At 30.0% G+C, this 13,608-nt stretch overlaps 1 protein-coding gene across 1 annotated transcript in view; it reads right to left on the bottom strand.

The window, feature by feature from the left end:
* LOC107442066 (poly(rC)-binding protein 3) overlaps positions 1-13,279 on the bottom strand; it is a 67,445-nt gene extending 54,166 nt beyond the window's left edge. Inside the window, exon 1 of the mRNA XM_016055529.3 lies at positions 13,088-13,279. The gene's annotated coding sequence lies outside the window, so the exon portion shown is untranslated. The remainder of the gene's footprint in view (positions 1-13,087) is intronic.
* Positions 13,280-13,608: the final 329 nt, after the last annotated feature.

Raw genomic sequence — 13,608 nt, 5'->3', positions numbered from 1 at the left:
CAAAAATAAAATTAAATTTAAAAAAAAACTAAAAACAGACAAAATGAACAATATCATTAAAATCATTAACGATCCTCTTTAATTCCCAGACAAACTGGTAGCCATAGATATGAAGCTGTTCGAACTCTGGTGTAACATTATGGTAAGGTGACCATTTTTTTAAACCAGGACAACGTGAATTTTGACCAGCCACGCCCAAATTTGATAAATTTTTATCAAAAATTCACCCAACGGCCAATCTGTATACCTAAGTAAATAAACTTTTAGATATCAAAAAATGTCGCGTTTACTTAAACACAAGAAATGTGAAAACTAAAATATGATTTTACTATATAAAAATAAAACATAATAAACATAACATAACATAATCCATACCTAATATAATAACATAATAAAACATAAGGAGTTATTTAATTTAGTTTTTTTTTAAATATTTTTCTGAGGAATGAATTGTTTTTAACAAATATTTGTTTTCCTGTATATTTTCATAGAATTCCATACAGGTTGCATTAAAATTATTTTTGACAATCAACAAGGATTTCAAAGTTTCCAGTTTCAATTGGGTTTTCTCGCTAGTCCAGATGTTGTTTAATAAAGAAAAAACCCGTTCGGTCGATGCATTAGTTCCTGGCATACAGAGGCAATACTCCACCAATTTGCCAATATTATTTGACACATCATTTTCTTTCAAGGCTTTAAAAATTTCACTCCACCTATCTGATACCGAAACACAATTTTGTTTCCAATGCCCAAGTTTCTCATCTGTGGTGTAGCGCTGAATGAAACAGATTTCAGATTTCATCATCTTCAATTAAATTCATTTCCGGATAATGTTGAATTAAATAGTCACTGTTTACTTGAACCATTTGATGCGTAGGTTTCATGTTTAATGTAATACCAATTAAACTTCTCGATTCCCTCAAAATTGCATTCCCATTCTTCCAGATACTGAAAACATGTACTGTAAAATTCCACCACTTTTTCTTTGAAAATATTCGATTTAACTAAGCCGTCTTCTTCCAGCCTTTTTAAATTTTGTCGAACTTGCAGGGGCAGAAACACACTTGCTATCCTGTCAGCAATTTTAGTTTGAAGGTCCTTATAAATGATATTTGTTTCCAACATAGAAATATCCTGTCCTTCTATCTTTAAAACCGTGTTATGAAACATTGACGACACGTTTTGGAGAAAGAAAAGCCAAGATTCGGTTTCAGGATTCTCAAAATAATTTTTAATAATTGGGTATAATATGAAAAAAACACAACTACTTCGATTTAGTAGGAACAACATATGACGCAATGCTAAACGAATGGAATTTAGTTGTTGTTTATTTAGTTATTGTTATTAGTAGTTGTTGTTATTTGTTTTAGTTGTTGTTGTTTATTTAGTTGTATTTAGTTTCAATAACTTTTCTTTATAATGCAATAAAATCTGGCGAGCAGCTATTTAAACGATCGAACACTTCGTTTGTTTATTTGTGGCTTGAAGTTAGGCTCGCAGAAAATGCCATTCATGGGTTAAATTTAGGAGGAACAACACAACCTGTGACGTAGGCTATATTATACCCAATTGTCGGAGTTTTTTCATTAGACGCAAAATACGATTTTAACGCAGGAAATATTTCAAACACGCGCTGGTCGTAACGCTAACCACCGCGTAGCACTGTAACCCAATAGTTTTTTATATTCTATGTCTACAAAATTCTGAGTTGTCATAATGATTATGACAACTCAGAGCCTTAACCCAGCTCGGTTTTCTTCATAAAGAATTTTAATAAAATTATTTGTGCTCAACACTAAACATACCATAACCGGTCAAATGACCGTTTAAGAACTTTTGCGCTTATCATCTTATCGTTTTTGTGACTTTTTTCTAACAATTATATACAGTTAATATTCTATTGTAATTTTTTGTATTTCGTTTGTTTCGAGTAATACTTGCCGTATACCTATTTCTACAACTACCGGTCATTTGACCGGGAGAACAATTTATTGCTGTATAAGGTTATCAGATCATAAATTACGATGTAATGCGTGTTCAACGTATTGCATTCGATGAGTTGCAGATTTCTGCAAAGACTGTTGCGTAGTGAGTTCAATGAGAATAATTGTGAATTTAAATTTCAAGAAAGTACCTAACATTTTAGATTGGTATTTTTGTGTAAGAAAGAGTGACAAAAACTAAATGTTTTGGTAAGCAGCTTATATTTTATTTGGATAGCTTTACTTCATTTCTAACTAACTGTTAGTTTTTACCCAGAAAAATGTCGAATCAATCAAGACATCATACGTTCTTAGAAGAAATAATATTAATTATAAGAATAATTATAAGAGTTACAAAAAATAATTAGAAGAAATATGTCTGCGGAAAATGTACAATGAATTAAAAATTCTTTATTCTTTGTGTTTGTAATACATAAAAATTGGCAATATACAATTTTGTTTAATTATAATTAAGTTTTTGCTAGTTTATTCCCTTCCTAACATCCATATTTCATACATTCAAACAAGAAACATAAAGTGCGATCATTTGACCGATTATGATAGAAATAGGTAGAGATTAAGTGTTGGTATGTTTAGTGTTAAGTATGTATAAAAAAAAAGAATAATTCTGTGCAATTCATAGATGTTTAGCAAATGATGCAATTAATTTAGGTTACACTTTTAATCTCATTCTTTGCTTACTTGTTTTATTCTTTGTCCAATTTCAATCTACATGCTTTGAATTTTGTGTAAACTGAAACGTTGGCGAAAGAGTTTGGAACAACACTATTAAGAACTAATTCAAAATGTCGATTTTGTGCCATCTCTATCAAGATCTCACAAAGCGCTACTTTTCATCAACTCGATGAAAGAGAATAAATAGTAAGAGTTCATAAATCATAAACATATTCGAGTAGAGTAAACATTTCGGCAGTGTCCAAAAATATGCATCCACAGTGATAAAGAATCTCATCAGTTTGTTCCCTTCAAGATTAATCCCGACCACACGCACCCGTTCGCGGATTATTTCCCCTAGCGCATTTATTCATATATAAATATAACGCGTTGATGAAGGAACAGAATTTTTTTTTTTTTTTTAATAAACTGTAAACAAACATCCCACATCTGAAGGAAGATTGCCATGTGGCAAAGAACACTTGGAAAGAAAGTTAGATGAAAGCGTTGGTAATTCTACCCTTCATGCAGCTTAAGCTGTAGAAAGCAATAATTATCAAGGGTCATTTAGGGGTAATTTAGATGCATAAACAATTCCTTAAGAATATTCTACTTCAAATTTTATAAACTGAATTGTCACATAAATTTTGTTTCATACAAAAATTTAATCCTAAAACTAACTTATTACAATAAAAGTCACAATTAATTTTTTTTAAATTATCGCATGCAGTTTTCAATGATTTTTCTAAAATTTTAAATAAATAATTTTGTAATTAATTTTAAATTGTTCCACAAAGTTTGTTTGACTCCACTGAATATTTATTAAGTTAAAGCAAAAGAAAAAAAAATTTTTTTTGTATGAAAATGTTATACGTCCATAAATATGTAATCAGGTTTACAAAACTTTTTACGTTTATAACAACTAAAGTAATCGATACAAGTTACAAGATTATTGCTTGATTTTTCTAGGATAGGGTGATCAAAAATACTTGTTTTCTTTCGTAATTTATTGTCGGTCCCCAAACCCCTGAAAGCTTTAAATCTTATTGCTTAATATGAAAAATTGCATGAACTAAAAATCTCTGAAGTAATCCTTTACGTATTTCTAGATATATTAAGAAAAATGTCAAAAATTCGAAGTGTCTCTTCCATTATTTTTGGGTAGTGTATGTTACCTTCAAAATACAGCTTTTCAACATTCACTTTCTTTAAATGGTTTTCCAGAGAAAACAAAAATACTTCTATGATAGCAATTTAATTTACTAATTACTAGTCACTAAATTAGTCAATAAAGCCCCAAGTTTGATCTCAGAAATTTTACAAAAGGAGAAAGGAAACTAGTCTTACCTTGGCCACCAAGATAAATTTTATTTGCCAAGACACATACTGAAATTGTTCCAAAATTTTCCTCCTACAGATGTCGTTGTATACTTTATTCACCACTTTTATCTATTGCGTTTTGATGTTAATAAAAAGTTTTTTCTTATTTTTCTTTTTCGATTACGATAGTGGCTGATGGTGTATAGTTGGAAAATATCGAAATGTGATTACCATTCCAAGAAAGATTTGGTACTTTTCGGTTTGCCGGGTGCAAACAAAAAAGTCACCAAAAAATATAGACCTCCACCAATTTTTTTTAATAAATTTTACTATTTCACTTATTTTATTTATTTTTTATGAATGTTAACAAAAAGTAAAACAATTAAGTTTAAAAAAAATATGGAATTTCTTTGCGTCCAGTTGTCTTTATTTTATAACGGCGTTGAACATCAGACCCTATTTTTGGGTTTAAGACTACTGATGTTCAACTTCGTAGCCTTGTAATTTCGAACCCAAACCAGAAGACAAGGGAAATCCTGGATCCAGCATTGGGAGAAATTTGCCTTTGTGGAGGATTTTTTGATAGAACTAACCCGCACTTGAGTTACATGGAGAGGAAGATCACGAGTACCTTCCACGGTTAACCTGACGGTAAAGGGACTCTAACCAGGGCCGCCTCGAAACAAGGATCCGTCAACCACTGAGGATACTTCATGTCAGCACTGTGATCGGTGCAAGCCGGATGCGAACCAGCCATCGCAGGGAATTAAACCCGGTTCACCTCATTGAAAAGCGAACGCTTTATTCCCCGAGCCACTGCGGATCTTTGCGCCCAGTTAACCTCAAAATACCAAAGTTATCAATAAATTGTGATCAGATTTCCAGTTTTTTTTTATTATTTTCAAGTTGATGAGTTGCACCGCCCTCAGTTGAAAACAGTTTTGAGCTAAAACCAGAAACTTATATAAGAAAAATTCTCAGTCACACGAATTTGCAGCAAAGATGGATTTTGTAACCTTAATTCTGTCTAATGGACCGGGATAGCCCAGTTATCAGGGCGCTGAACACGAATTTGTGAGAACAGGAGTTAGAATCCAGCTGGCCGAAGATTCCCCGTGACTGAGGCACGTTAAATCTGCCGGATCACTAAGTCATCCATGTTCCCATAACAAAACAATAACCTTTGAGGGTACTGAATCGAAGATTGATCGCTCTCTGGTTCAGGCCAAATTTACGATCTGTAGACGAATGAATGAATGTATGAATGGATCCGTCCATTAAACGGGTGTGACAGAAGTCAAATTCTTAGCCATAGATGGCGCCACTGGAACACAAGAACAATCACACACTCTCTGCCTTAATAGCAGAAGACGACGACAACGATTCTGTCAGTCTAAACTCTGTAATTATTTACAAAAATACTTTATGCGAGACATGTTATAGATTAATATGTTCCCCTTATTCTTAGATAAGAAAAAAAGTGAAGCAAAAAATTATGTATTTTTTTAGTAAGATTTATTGATAAAATTGTAATAAACAAAGTTTTTTTCAATGGTGGAAAAATATTAAAATAACACAACAGCTACTTAAAAACGAATTGCTCGATAAAATAAGACACAAGGATGCAGTAATATTATTTGACGGAAATTTTAAAAAAAAAAAATAAACAGACTAAGTGATTCCGGAATATTTTGTATTATGTCAGCTTGCAAAATACTTATTCCACGTGTAGTAAAATAGGAGCCTGAGCACACAGACAGTGCTGAGAATAAGTAAATTGCGTCAAATGTCGTACTTTATTTTTGAGAAAATGTTTACTTAATCGAAATGAAACTGCAGAATAGTATAAATAACATTCGTAAATTGTTAGCCAGAGCGAACACAACTGCGGTCATTTTGTTAAATTTTTTAGTTTCACAATAGCATGGGTCGTGACGAATTTTCTTTGTAAAACTACATTTATTAAAATATAATGTAATTGTTTGCATTTCTTTATTTTCATCCCGAGCTTACAAAACATTTTTTTTTTTAAGGAATGGCAGTATACCTACATAATATTTGCTTTAAATGTTAAGTAAAACAAGCAATATAAAAAAAAAATTTAAAGTCAATTCCTACGTAGGTCAATAGAGAAATATTTTAGTTATTTTTTATTAAATAAGTACTATTTTTTCTCCCATAAACTAAAATCAATTATTTGAATTTAATGAATGAATTAATGCTTGAAAAAACTGCATTAACATCATCCACTACAAGTTTTAAAAAAATGTATTTAAACTTGAGTGAATGAATAAAAAGTATTTTATTGGCGTTTGAAAATTTAAACAAGATATGGGGGAGAACATGATCTAATAGTAGGAATTGAATAAATATGGTGCACGTAAACAATATTTTCTAATCAATAATTATAAATCAATGAATTCTCACTCTATTAAACACGATATATATTGTTTTGCAACGCATAGGAACTTGAAATTAAGATGGTGCGTAGAAAAATGTGAACGATGAAATTAAATTAACATTTGATTGTGAGAATTATTTACAATTATACTAGTAGTAAAAAATAACTAACTGGCAGTACACAAAAAATTTTCAGGGGTTGAAATTCAAGGTGCTGAAGGAACCATTTTGAATTGTTAACAGAACACGAACTTTGGCTTGAACTTTCAATTTGTTCGAAAGTTATTAAAGATTTACGAGCATTTTTTATCACTTCTTTTCCTTTTTCGGCTTTTTAAAATTTCATAATTTTCTTTTTTTTTTTGTAAATTTTATTTATTTATTTATTTTTTGCAGAGCAAGAATTATAAGACTTTAGAAACTTGACTACGAAGATGTGAAGAAAAAATATAATTAGAGTAGAATGGAATAAAAAAAATAAAATTTGATAATTAGTTCGAAAATTCAACTTGAAGAAAGAAATTAAGAAAAAAAAAAAAAAAAGTAGACCGTAGAAATGCAATTTATCATCATCAGCATTGGCACGACAGCCCTCTGTGAGCCTGGGCTTTCCTCAGAAGCCTTTCTTCCAGAAACTGATTTCCAGTTCTTCACTTTTATGATGGCGAAATCCTCATCCACACAGTCTTTCCATCTTTTTTTGGGCCTTCCCCATGGCCTTTTATTGGAGGGGGTTGCATTAAAGACACTTAATGCTGTTCGTTCTGGGCTCATTCTCCACTACATGACCGGCCCATCTCATTCTACTTAGTTTAATAGATTTAATGATATCATCACTATTAAAGATCTTATATATTTCAAAATTATATCTTTTTCTCCAGTTGTTGTTATCGAGGATAGCACCAAAGATGGTTCGTAGGACCTTATTTTCGATTCTTCCTTTCGCTAATAACTTCTCTTTCCTCTTTGTTAAGTCCTATTAATACTGTCATATGCCGCCTTAAAATCCACAAATATATGATGGGACTCTATTCCAAATTCTCTACATTTCACCAAAGTTTGTCGTAGGGTGAGGATTTGGTCAACTGTGGACCTTCCTTTGCGGAAGCCACGCTGATAATCACCAATGACGCTGTCTACAATGGGAGACAGACGTTCAAATAGGATATTTGAGAAGACCTTATAGGCGACGCATAACAAACTTATTCCTCTATAATTGTGACAGTCCAATACATCCCCTCTTTTTATGTATTGGACATAGAATACTCAACTTCCATTCAGTAGGCAATATCTCTCTCTCCCAACTAGATAGAATAATTTTCCAGACGTTGTTTACGATAGCGTTCCAACCATACATTATGCAATTACTAAGTTTAAATTTGATGTGTTAAAAATACTATTTTCGGTGTGTTTGAAATTATTAATAATATATGTTAGTATTTGGAATATAAGTTTCAATATATTCAATTTGAAGAAAAAAAAATAATAAAAATAACGTTACTTTTGAACAGAAAATCTTTGATTTTTATGAAAAATGGTTTCGAATTTCGCAATGGGAAGTAAGTTTAATTAAACCAAATGAGAAAATTTGAGTAATTACTTTTTGACTCCCATTACTTTTTCTGATTTTATTATAAATCCAAGTCATGTTTTTTTTTTTTTTTTTTTTTGGACATTTATAACAACAATGGTTTTTAAGATCCCGATACATTTAGTACAATATTACGACTCGTGAGTCGCGCATTTAATTTACCACTTTTTGCCGAGCTTCAATTTTGCTAATTTCGTCATAAATCTAAATTATTTTTTTAAGACACTTATTGTTACGTTCTTGCAAGTGATTTTGAAAATCTCGTATTTTTACTTTACTAAGACATGCAAGTTTCGAAATCGAACATTTAAATAACCACTTTTTGAAGGGTTTTGATTTTGCCGATTTCATCGCAAATCTAAGTTATTTTTCAACCATTTTTTTTCCCCCGACAGTTTTTGCGCTGCATTCCCACGTGCTTTCTAAAATTCCGAATTCTATTACGACTTGCGAATTTTAAATCGCGCATTTAAATAATTACTTCAATTCGCGCTGAAGCGCGAATTGAAGTAAGCGCGAATTCATGTAGATTTCATTGTAAGTTTATTTTAATCAGTTATTTTAACTACGATATTTTTACGACATGAGAGTTTCTAATCGCGCATTTAAATAATCATTTTATGATACTATTTATTTGAGCATATTTCATCTTAAATATATGTTACTTTTACCTCATCGCCATGCATTTGGACGGGTCATCAAGAATTCCGATATTTTGATACTATGTTATCACAACAATGAAAAAAATCGAAAAGCGAATTTTTAAACTACTCACTGTTTGTAATTTTGTTTTATATTTCTTGTTGCTTGTATGATTTTTTCAGGTAAAAATAAAAATAAAAAAACTCTTTTTTAAAAAATTCATAAAACATTTAATGATTCAAGAAATAGTAATGATATAGCATAATACCAAATAAATATTGAGTTTTAATAAGTACTATAATAGTTTTGAATTTAAATTTTGCTTAAATCCTATAAATTTTCTTTAATTAAAACATCTAGTGAAAATTTATATTATTCATTAAAATATGCATGCAGCTTTATTTACACTTTTGTTCTGTGAGTATAATTTTTTTTTTTGTTAGAGTTTATAGTATCTCGTTTCTCCATATACATATTATATATATAAATAAAAAGGCAAGAAACAAAAAGTTTAAAAAAATATCAGCTTTTTTTAATTTGTGAATGAATTCTAATAACAGGGTATCTGCTACACTTTAGATTTTCAAATTCATGACTTTCCATGACTAAATTCCAAGAATTTTTCATAACTTAACGAAGTTACTATTTTCTCCAACAAAAACACAACAATAAATTTAAAAAAGCATTATAATAACCTTAATTGAAATGATATGTAGAACCAAAACTAATATACTCTGCTTCTTCATATGTATAGATTTTAAATTTAAAAAACAGAGTAAGGAAAGAGTTGAAGCAATAAAATAGCTGAAAAAAATACAAAATCAAATAATTTTTTCTTTCTTTTCTTCAGCAGAATTATATTCTAAAGATACTTTTCTTGTTCATTTGAAAGGACAGAAATACTCCTGATTTTTCTGTTCTCATTTTGGAATTTAAAAAAAAATCGCCAATGACTAGCTTGCTTCAGCTAGGATTTTAAAATAATAAAATAAAAAATATATAAATAACATAAATTCTGAAATCACAGAAGTTTAAAAGATAATTCGCTCTAGAAATTATGTTTTTTTCATTCATTTTTGAAAGAACACCATAATTTTTAAAGAACATGATAAAAACCTTTCATATTTTAATAAAATACGACTGAGTGAGGATTTTGTTACATATTCAGATATTCAGAACACCATGAAATTGGTGGGAGGGGTAAATTCCATTTTAAAAATTAGATTTTTCTGTGACCTAAATCCATGACTCATGTTTAAAAAAAAAAAACAGTTAAAATCATGACAAATTTTGTGCAATACCGAAATTCATGACTTTCCATGATTTCTCATGACTTTCCAGGCGTGCAGATACCCTGTAATAATTAAAAGTATCTAATTTTCTAAAAATATGTTTATACTGATAAAAATATTTAATGCTTAGAACACCAATTTCAATAGAAAAATGATCATTAATTGCTGCCAACATGACTAAATATGCGTGAGGCCCTTCATTAGTCAACCTGATGTGCAAGTGACCCTACACTCAAAAAGATTATGCAACCTCCAGAATACTACTTTTTTAGATATACTATTTATAGAATATATTTTTATAGATGCACCTCTAGAATACCATTTATATCTTTTTTAAAAACCATAAATATGTTGCATCAAATGAAATTTGAGCTCCTACACAAAAAGCAGGGCTGCAAAAAATCTGGGTTTTTCATGTTTTATTGGGTTTTTTGCAAAAGAGTGGGCAGGGATAAGTACCTTATTTTAAAAAAGCTTATATTAATATTAATAATTAAGTTTAATTTTGAAAATTGACTTAACTTATAGGTAATTAAAGTGAAATTAATAATCAATACAAATAAATTGTCGTTGTTGTAAATTTACGTCGCACTAGAGCTGCACAATGGGCTATTGGCGACGGTCTGGGAAACATCCCGGAGGATGATTCGAAGACATGCCATCACAATTTTGATCCTCTGCAGAGGGGATACAAATAAATTGTCTGAAAAAGGTTTCTTTTGACATCACGATACAAAATGTTACATGTACTCACATAGATCACACATTTGAAACTTATTTTAGCACAAGATTACTTTTTATTTACATTTTAATCTTAAAAAATATTAGAGGATTTTTTTCTATTTATTTATTTACTTTGTGTGCATAGAAAGCAAATCAAAGGCACTGACTAATCAATGGCCATACAGTCAAATCTAAATTGTATTATAATGCTGATGATTTATAATGTATTTCCTCTGTCTGTGTTCATTTTGAATCAAAATCCATATGAAATTACTTTTATTGTAGTATGATTTATACTCAAATTATTCTGATTTTTATATGAAACCTATACATTTTTCTTCATGAATTCCACAAATAATTTTTCTTTCCAGATTGTTGTTGGTTTTTTCCCCATAGGTTCATTCTTTTAGGCTAGACTACACATATATTTTAATAGAATAGCTCTTTATTATAACAGAGGATAAAAAAAGAAATCAATTTTATAAAAACCCACTTTAGGGTGGGTTTTACTAGGTGGGTTTTTTGCAACGCTGACAGAAAATGTTTAAAAAATATTAAATATTAAAAAATAAAGTAATTTTGTCAAAAACAACTAATGAAATGTAGGTAGGAAGGTATTTTATTTACATCGCACTAGAGTTGCACAATGGGCTATGTCGACACTTATGAAATGTAATTTAATATTTGCATTAAAGCAAAATTAAGAAAAATTAATTCAATTCATTCAGATCTATTTTAAGGAATTAAGATTTGCTTTCCACATTAGCATCAATGTTAAAAGCAAGTCCTTTTCAGGAAGCAGTTCAGGCCTGGTATGATACAATATTACATTACATAATATTTCAAGCATTAAAATTGATTAGCATATTATATAAAATAAGATATTTCTTTTTAAATATTTAAACTTATGAGCAGTGTCACAAGAATTTGACATAAAATTATCAATGCAAACAATTGATGACGCTAAAGAAAAGAAAAAAAATTATAAACAAAATATGCAATTGCCTTTTAAGCATTTAAATAGCTCTCCAGCATTTGTATTCTTAAATGGCAATTACAGTAATAGAATTTGTTAACATATTAAGTAATATAAACTAATTTTTAAATATCAAAATTTATTAGTTTTGCAATATGCATTTGACATCAAACTAAGTTTATCCTTTTCAGAGCAGACGCAGAGTAAACTGACATTTTAAGCATTCAATTAGCTTTCCAGCATTAACGTGTTTACTATAAAAGCCTTAATTGAGGGCCGGGATAACCTGGTTGGTAGGGCACTGGGCCCATGTCCAAGAGTTCGTGGATTTGATCCCAGGCCCTCCATGAAGACTCCAATCTTATAACTACCAAAAAGTTTTCTTTATAATATTCAAAATTATTAGATACATTTCACATAACAGGGATATTTTTACATCGTGATCTGCTGCAGCAACTAAAATCGTGAATGTCATAAATGGATTTTAAACTTGCAAATTTAAAAAAAAACCTGAAAAATAATTGGCCGGGGCTGGCTACGAATTATACCCTTCGAGTTGATATCCTTCTATAACATTTTTTTTTTTTTTTAGTTTCTTGAGGGTCACTGCCAGGAAGTTGCCACTGCTCAGTGATTATTCTGCTACAGATCATGAAACGAAATCTTCCCAACTTAAAATTAAAGTTTCTCATTATCAATGCAAACAGTTAATGGCAGTAAAAAATAAAAAAAATTGCAGACAAGCTATTCAATTGCATTTAAAGCAAACATTTAGCTTTCCAACCTATGAATGCTTAAAATGAAATTTTAGCATTATTAATGTTTATTAGATTCAGCATTGTCAATGTTGATTTCAATATTCAAATTAATTAGTTGCGAAAGATACATTTGACAAACAATTAAGTTTATATGTTTCAATGCAAACAGCTGATGACAATAATAATAATACTGTAATTACCTTGAACCCCTGCTTACTTACCCTGCTAAGTATAAAAAGCTCGAGTTCGAGCTTTAAAATCCATTAGCATAATATAAGCTATTATTTTAATATTCAAGTTAATTAGCTTTGTTAGATGCATTTTACAAAGAATTAAGTTTATGTTTTCATTGCCGAACAGTTTAAAAACCAAAATTAGAACAATAAAAACGAGAGTTAGATGATGATGAAAATAGATACCATTTCTAGCATACAAATTTAGCAAACAGATTGTTCAAAAACAATAAACAAATCATAAGCATCTAAAATATCATTTAAAAAAAAAACATATTTGCAATATGTACTGCGTTTTCAGAAACACCTGATGCTTTACTAATAGGACTTTGAATGAATACCCAAACTTTATGCCAGAATCTAAAAGATTTTCGTCAAAAACGCAGGTTATAAGATAAGCAAATGCAGTTGATTAAACTAAACAACCAAAAATTCAAAAAAAGAAGGAAAAAAAACTTAATGTATAAAAATGAAAAAATGAGATTTCTAACTCACCAAAAAGTACAATTTACATAAAAGTGAATCCTATGTGTTTCATTGTTTTCGGCACATGAGTTTCATATGTTTTTAATTTCTGTTACTGTTACACTAACACACGGGAGATTCGAAACCAATTTCTCTAATGCTCCAAACAGCGGAGATCATCACGGAAAACTAGTCTCTTTTTTTCTGCTCTTTTCTCCTTTTCATTTCACTTCACACAAGATAAAATATAAATCTAAGTTGACATTTCTGAACTCCGTAGCCGAGAAATATTGCTGTTTCACCAAAAACTTTACCTATGGCAGCATTTCGTATGCTTTCACCATAAGCGTGAGGATAGACTTAGGAAAAGGAAGAACATTAGTTTCTGTCCTAATTTTCAAATAGATTCGAAACTTATAAGTTAAGAAACTGAGAAGTTCATTAAACATAGTTTTAAAAGAAAGCGTCTTGGAAATTCTACAATATATTTTAACAATTAAATATGAAAATTAATATGGAAGGGGAAAATATCGTAGTACCTTCCCATACAA

Source organism: Parasteatoda tepidariorum, chromosome 6 (assembly GCF_043381705.1).
Source record: "Parasteatoda tepidariorum isolate YZ-2023 chromosome 6, CAS_Ptep_4.0, whole genome shotgun sequence".
NCBI lineage: Eukaryota > Metazoa > Arthropoda > Arachnida > Araneae > Theridiidae > Parasteatoda > Parasteatoda tepidariorum.
This window is presented reverse-complemented; position numbering and strand designations above follow the sequence as displayed.